The sequence below is a fragment of the Staurois parvus genome, unplaced genomic scaffold (genome assembly GCF_062004578.1).
Source record: "Staurois parvus isolate SC_StPar_1 unplaced genomic scaffold, SC_StPar_1.0 ptg000099l, whole genome shotgun sequence".
Lineage (NCBI taxonomy): Eukaryota > Metazoa > Chordata > Amphibia > Anura > Ranidae > Staurois > Staurois parvus.
This window is the reverse complement of record NW_028317895.1, coordinates 1836256-1844734: the sequence shown is the minus strand read 5'-3', so window position 1 is coordinate 1844734 and position 8479 is coordinate 1836256.

Sequence of the window (8479 nt, the reverse complement as noted above, 5' to 3'; positions counted from 1 at the left end):
ACAATAAATATTTGCCAAAGTACACTACATATCCTGCAGGATTCCTCTCAAGAATAAAAACCGACCCTCAGGGTCCACCAAAAGTTCCTCGGCCGTAAATCTTATGTTCCTCCCATGCCTGATTGCTACTCCGTTTTCCCATCTTATTGGTGAATCCACATAGTAGCAGGTTGGTAAATATTTATAGTGTAGTTTCACATTTGTATCTTTGGTTATATGTGTCTCTCGAAGAAACACCACTTCGATAGAGTGTTGATATATATCTCTTAAAATCTTATAGTTTTTTGTTGGGGTGTTCAGACCATTTACATCGTACGTCATAAAGCTTTTCCTATTCATTCTTGCCTCTATATCTGTTCTCTTCTATGTGCCCTTTTATTGGGCTTATATGTACACTTTTTGAACCAAAAGACCTACTACTAATATTCATCCCCCCCCACCTCTTGGGGTATTTGATGTAACTCTTTGGGACCTCCTTATCCTGTGCACGCTGTCTATTTTTAGATGTTCAGTCTCTGCTCTCCCTATTATTGGACTAAACAGTTTCTTTTCCTGATTCTCCAGTTTATATGAGAGTGCTCTCTGTTCTCTTCTCATTTTCTCCATTTACCCTTCTAATTTATTAATTACCTTAGCTTGTTTCTCCAAATTTCTTTGTTTCTTCTACTTTTGATAGAATTTGTTCCATATCATTATGTAATATTGTCGTGTCGCTCTTTATGGAGCTTTCCAATTTTGCAAACATTTCTGCAATTTCTGATTTTGTAGGCATTTGCGCTGTCACTTCCTGCTCTTCCGTTCTTTTTCCTATTTCAATTTCCGCATCTGTGACTTCTTTAATCTGGATCATATCCATTGCCCCAAAAGATAATCTCATTTGTTCTAATGCAACTTACTTCCCCTTGTCTCCCAGGGTTTTGATCCTCTGGGCTTTTCTCGAAAGGGTTGGGGAGTTTTTGTACCTCCTCCTTTGACTGATCTGCTCTTTATCTTTTCAATACTTTCTATATCTTCAGGCAGAATATATTTCCCATTTTCTTTCAGTTCCCTTTCAGGGAGTTATAGTCCATCTACCACTTTCAGTTCCCTTTCAGGGAGTTTTAGTCCATCTACCACTTCCTGTGTGCCCCCTTGTCTATTAAACGTCTAGTAATACTTTCCACAGTCCCACTGACTTCTAAGACCCTTTAATAACTTCTATTGTTTTCCTATTTTCTTCCAGTATTGTCAGAAACAACAGTAGTAACACTGGGGATTTACCACCTCCCGTGGCGACTCACCTACTCCACCTAAGCACCGGTTCCTCCAACTTGGCCTCCGACACTGGGGTACTGGAATTGATCTTCCAGGGTCTTCAGAGTGTATATCATTTCCTTATCTGATTCAAGACAGTATCAGGCTATACAATTTTCAGGAAGACAATAATCTGCAATGCAAATCACAGCATATTTATAGCATACAATATCAAACTTTGTCATACAATTTTGTATAGGGGTCAAAAATCACCTACCTCCTGAGCAGCAATTACCCAATAGCTAAAAAGTATGGCAACGTTCCTAGTAATGAATGCATCTAATCATCCTGTGTGTTAACCAAAGAGGAGGGGCCTCATTAACCAGCCACATTTGGGGCCACATATATCAGAAAAGTCCCATCCATCACTATAATATAGAGAATGTATAATTTATTAAAAAGTTTTGATTACATTATACATTCTATAGATTATAGTGATATATGAGGTCTTTCTGGTCCATATGGTATCAAATGTAATATTGTGTTATTGCTGATCAGCAGGTAGGTCTTTTGACCCCTATACAAAATTGTATGCCAATTTTTGATATTGAAAGCTACAATATGCTGGGATTTGTATTGCAGATTACTGTCCTATTATTCCTCAAGAAGTGGGAGCTGACCTGAGAAAAATGCTGAATTTTGGAGATCTTGAAATTTACTTGAGTCAAATAATGGAATAATATACTGTGAATTAATCACATATTGTTAAATATGAGTATTGGGGTATCTGGGGTGGATTGACAAATATTAAGTCTACAGTATATGTACATGGAACAGCATTTAACAAGTGTTTTACTTTTAATACTAACATTTTTAATACTTCTACTGAAAGAATATTCAAAAACTGCTGCAAGTGCATACCTTAGAACAGTGGTAAAATTCATGTATAATCTAAATCATTATTAGGGTGCTTACATTTATATATTGCAACAAAATACAACTCATAAAACTGCATTTTCTTCTTAGAATTAGAAGAGTTGCGCATCTACCCTAACAAATATATACCACTTTTTTTTCCAAAGTCTGGACAGATAAACATTCACTAGCATGTAATTGAAGCTGTTTACCTTGCAAATTAGAATAATGTATATGCCTATAGAATCCAACACCATATTAAAGGATTTGAAAATCAATGAATTCATTATAAAAAGCATTACTTTCCAGCTTTTTAGAAAGCACAATGGACAAGTAGATAGGAGGAAAGTTTTTGTGCAAAAATGAAGTGGTGTTAAAATTGGTCTCTTGTGCAAAAGGGGGTCACATTTGGTGATCCATGCTTATATCCAAAACATGGTTTCTTTGTGCAGGCTGTGTAGTGCTTTTGCACTCATAGAAATAATTTTAAAGTTAATGGTGCACTACAATAAAATTACTTTCTGTCATCTAAATACATCTAAATTATGAGCATGAAGAAAAGGAATAGAGGCCTTTAATGGGGTTGATCTACTAAAAATGGAGAGTTTAAAATCTGGTGCAGCTCTACAAAGAAATCAATCATCTTCCAATATTTTTGTCAAAACTTAACTAAACAAGCTGAAGTTAGAAGCTGATTGGCTACCATGTTTGCACAAATTGTATAGTAAAAAAGAGAGATTCAACGTGTATGACTGGATGGTGTGTGTATGACAGACTTTTTTGGGGGGAAACTAACATTAGGCTACAAAAATTCTTAACATAGTAATACTCACCAGAACATATCTTGTGGCAATTAGTGCAGTACTATCAGCTTTATAGGCTTTATATTTTGACATAACTCTTTCCCACTTGGGAGACACCATTTTAGGGAAATAAGACATTCCATAAGTTGCTGCATAGTTGGATATGATGTGCCATTGTTTCAAAAGTTTCAGACCTTATTCTGTTTCAATCATTTTAGTTGAGATTAAAGTGAAGGAGAGTTTCAAAATATTATAAATGTCTAGACCAACAAGAAAAATAGAGATGTGTCCAATATAACGAAATAACAAAACTTTGTGGGCAAATTGTCAATAGCAAAAAACAGCAGACACAGGTTCACATTAACTCTACATAGGTCTTAAGTCATATAAGGTCAACATCTGCCGTCACTCAAAAAGATGAGGCTCAAGGCACAAAAGAGGGCAAAAGGGGAAGAATATGAAAGAGAGAAAAAAAATAGTGGAGATGGGAGAAAAATAAAGTAAGAGCTAAGAAGGGAACTACAAGTGAATTCCAAATAAGAAGAGAATAGAACAGATCTGAATAAGAAAAAATGTTCCACCCAACTCGCCCGATAGGCCACCCTGTGTAAATATGTGATCAACATGCTGATATTTTGCATACTTTTAATCAATTTCATGAGGACCTCTATTCCTCTAAGACATCTGCTAGCCCCTCTGAACTACTACAGTTCCTAGATGCATGCCCCTTTTCTAGGATCTCATAGGTTGATCAGACAATGCTTGATTCATCCATTACCATAGAGGGGATTTCAGAAGCCTTGGCTGTGGCTCCCAATAATAAATCCCCAAGATCTGGTGGCCTACCCTTTGAAATCTATAATAGATATGGGGGAATACTTCTCCCTGCCTTACTTAAGATGTTACATGAAGCAGCAGACGTAGGTAGTTTACCCTCTACAATGAATGAGGCTAAAATAATAATGTTATTGAAGCCAGGGAAAGATAAGCAATTCCAACATTCCTATCATCCAGGGAATTATCCCCTCCAGAACAACAGCACCCATAGACTTTTTTTGAATTTACAAATGCCAGTAGACAATCCTGGGGGTAGGGAAATTCTTTCACTGGATACTGCTAATGCTTTTGACAGTGTGGAGTGGCTATACCTTTTAGAGGTGCTGTCTAGGTTTGGGCTGGGACCTCATTTTATCATTGGGCGTGTGACTTATATGCTGCCCCTGAAGCCAGGCTGTGCAGTAATAATGATCTCTCAGGCTCGTTCCAGTTGCGGAGGGGGATACGGCAGGGGTAATCCTTGTCACCCCTCCTGTTCTCCCTGTGGTGGAGCCCCTTGAAATACTGGTCCATAAGTCCCCTGAGAATGTGTGATTCATTAGAGGAACCCTAGTCAAAAAAAATCCTTATATGCAGATGACACTCTCCTATACCTGGGTGACACCTCTGGGTCATTAAGTGCTGTTATGTTCCTTATCGACAAATTTAATGTGTTCTCAGGATTTTAAATTAACTGGAATAAATCAGTCCTGATGCCTTTGGACCCTTTAGACCATCCCCTGCTTGCTTGTGTCCAGCAAATACAGATGGATACCTCTTTCAAGTACTTAGGGGTGGTGGTTACACCAGATCCGAAACAATACCTACAACTAAATCTTTCACCTCTGCTTCAAAAGCATAAGTTGAAATGCAACTGTTGATACAAGCTTCCCCTCTCGGTGGTGGGGAGAGTGAATTTAATTAAAATGGTGTGGCCCTCACAGCTCCTTTACATGTTTCAAAACTTCCCCAAATGGATTTCTAGAAAATGGTTCCAATGTAAAGAAACTCAATTTAGAACCCTTATCTGGAAAAAACAACCAGCCAGGATCAGGTTATCCACTTTACAGTATGGCAAGGACTCTGGGGGGCTTAACAGTTCCTGACCCTAGGATGTACTTCTTAGTGGCCCAGTTTCAACAGCTACTGGATAATGGGGACCCTGTTGCTGGCTTAATATCTCCTCTGGACCCTGATCTCCCAGCACTCTCACATCTAGAAATGACCCTACTCAACCTTCCTTCCCAATGTCCCACAGCGGACCTCCTAAGGCGACTATGCTGTACCTTAAAAACTTCACTTCACATGTCTGGGCACTTGTCTAGTACCCCACTATGGCATAACTTCAACTATATTGAGCTGGCTAAGCTAGAGGGATTTCAAGACTGGAGACAGAAAGGAAAACTCAGGGTGCATGCTAAAGTCGTTTGCGGAACTCCAAGCTGAGTTTGCATTTGTTCACATGCAATTTTATCAATACCTTCAAGTCCGACACACCTTACAAGCACAATCCCTCCTCTCTAACCTTACATTATCAGATTCTATGCACATCAAAGATATCACCCAGGCTATACAAAAAAGGGAATGATCTCCCGAAAAACTATTCCAATGGGGAAGGAGAGACTGCCCTAACTGCCCAAGGCATAACGTGCACAGAGGAGACTTTTTCATATGATTTGACGCTGCCTAAAATTAATCTAATGTTGGATTTAGGTCCTACAAACTATTCTTTGGTAACAGTCTATATCTCAGGACCCATTAATCTGCTTGCTAGGCGCTCTAGATCAGGAATTGTTCCAACCTGGGGCTTATATTATGGCTTCCAGACTGTTGTACCTTACTAGAAAACTAATTGCTAGACAGTTCCTCCAACCAGAAAACAATGGGCAGATTATGTCAACTCTTTATTCCTCAGAGAAGGACTCTTTACGCTCACCATACATTTCAGTCTGACAAGGTTGGCTAGATGTTCCTGGGCAATTAGTCATGGAAAGGCTGTTGCAAGTGTAAAGTCTTATTTACAAGTGTGAACCAAAGTTTATATTTAGGCCCCTATTTCAAAGGTATGGCTGGGCCTGCTGAACTGTTGCCTATGTGAAACATTTAATGTTTTGTTTTGGTTAATATGTCATTGTTTCAGATAACATGTAGAATTTAGTATCCAGTGGATGATGTTTTCATTTTTCTGTGGCTCTGCTTGCCCACGTGTTACAAATGTACTGCACAGTGTCTTGTAAATTCTACATGTAATGCTTCCATTTTTATGACAAAATGACAAAAAAAATATATATATGTGATCAACAGATTCCAGGTTTTATCAAATTTATCTTGTCTGTCACTAGAATGCAAGCTCATTTTTCATGTAACATTATCCAAGATTTCTTAGGTTTATTTGTAGCAATGTCTACCCCAGAAGATATCCAAGCTTTTGAAATGGACATCTTATTGGCTGGTAGTATGTAGAACAGAAGAAACTGGTTATGTCTAGGGACATCATCCGCCAAATCATTGAGGAGTGCCATTTTGGCATTTTTGGTAAGGTTAACAGAGGTCACAAAATAAATCAGATTTAACACTCCAATCCAAAAGCATTTGATTTTCGAGAAGGTCTACCAAATATGGTACATAGTCCCTTCCTTTCTTCATCCTCTGAAACACAGAGGGGAAGCATTAGTGTAAACTTTAGCAAGTCTTGCTGGCTTCATGTACCAGTGAAATAGGACCTTGTTGTTGGCCTCAACCAAAGTGTTATTGAGGATCCCTTTGTGCACCATAGAAGACCATCTAGACCAGTTCTCCACTTCTGTGTCTGTGCCTAAGTCTTGATCCCATGACAACTGGAAGAAGTGAGGTGATTGGACCAGGGGAAACATTGGATTGTTAAAGACAGGGCCACCGAAGTATGGGTAAACCGAAGCACATGTGTTTTACAAATAGAGCCCCAGAGATGGAGGTATTGCGACAAAGACGAGCAATGTACTGTCTTGGAGGGGATCCACAAAATCAGATCCATAGGGAGAGGAAAACTTGCTTGAGCTTCAAGCCTGATCCAATCAGGTCTATAGCTAATAGAGAATATTTGTGTTAATTGGATTAGTTGACCTGTCTTGTAATATCTCTGAAATTGAGGAGCCCCCTAGACCACCCGAAGATTTTGTAGCATACATGGTCTTATGAGCCATTCTACAGCCCTTTGAACCCAAGGTAATGTTAAAAGCAAGAGATTGAACCCTTTTAAAATAGAGAGAAAGAACTGGTATAGGAAGAGAGTGGAAATAATAAAAGATGTTTGGAAGTATGGTCATTTTTATAGCAGCAATTCTGCCCATCCAGGAAAGAGAATACAGGGACCATGTCTGCAAATCCCCTTCCAGGAAACTGTAGAGGGGTATGTATTTAGCATGAAACATCATAGATATGTTGGAAATGAGCTTAATACCCAAGTATGGAAGAGAACATGAGAAAAGCCCAAACAGCATCAGAGAAATTGAGGGAAGTGCTTTTGATTTATCTGTGAGGTTAGGCAAGGTAGTAGTTGGAGATGTGTCCACAAGGAAAACATTTGTTTGCTCTGTTTGTGCACTAGTCTGAATACCTTGAATGTGTGGGGTGGGTGCTATCACTAAAATCTCAATCACGAACAGTATTGGTGACAGGGGGCAATCCTGCCAGTGCCTGTTTTGTATGTGGATTAGGTTGGATTTGTAGCTGTGTATAGCTATATAGGCAGTGGGGTTGGAATGCTGTAAATTAGTTATATGCCAGAGATGATTGTTATGATTTTCTAGAACCTATAAAGCTTTTCAGCCCTGTTCCGCATTGTGGATCATGCTAAATTTAATAAAGTGACTAAATTAGTGCTATCATTATCAGACAGAGATACAAAGCAGTAGGAGATATTGGAGCAGATATTCAGGAATTGCTCAGTTACAGGGAGTTAACAAAGTAAAAAGCAATGTCCTACACAATAGGTGTCCCTAAAGTGGTTGTAAACCACCATTAACATGAACATGACCAAAGCATATTCCTCTGTAGTGTGTACTTGTCTCAATCCAGAACACTAGGTGTCATTTCTGTCTGCTGCTTCTTTCCACTACTATCTGCATGAGTCACTCCTGACACCAGTAGCTAAAAACAGGGGAAGGAGCCCTTGTACACAGCTTGTGATTGACAGCCCCAGCTCTGGTCCTGTGTGCTGTGTGAAGGGTGTGTGTCCCTTCCCTCCAGTTAGCTCTCACTGAGCTCTGCAGAGTGTAACTTTAGCTACCAGCACCCTGCTTTCTGAAAGTTTGAAAGGTCAGACAAGCTGTATACATTCAGCACTTTGAACAGATGTAGAGAAGAGATAACTGCAGATAAACAGGTACAATTTATGTAGGAGGATTTGTTTCATCCCTGTGTATCACCTGAGGCCAGTTACTTTACTGGGTATATGTACCCACTTTTAAGTACACTATATTGCCGAAAGTATTGGGACTCCTGCCTTTACACGCACATGAACTTTAATGGCGTCCCAGTCTTAGTCCGTAGGGTTCAATACTGAGTTGGCCCACCCTTTGCAGCTATAACAGCTTCAACTCTTCTGGGAAAGCTGTCCACAAGGTTTAGGAGTGTGTCAATGGGAATGTTTGACCATTCTTCCAGAAGCTCATTTGTGAGGTAAGGCACTGACATCGGACGAGAAGACCTGGCTTGCAGTCTCCGCTATAATT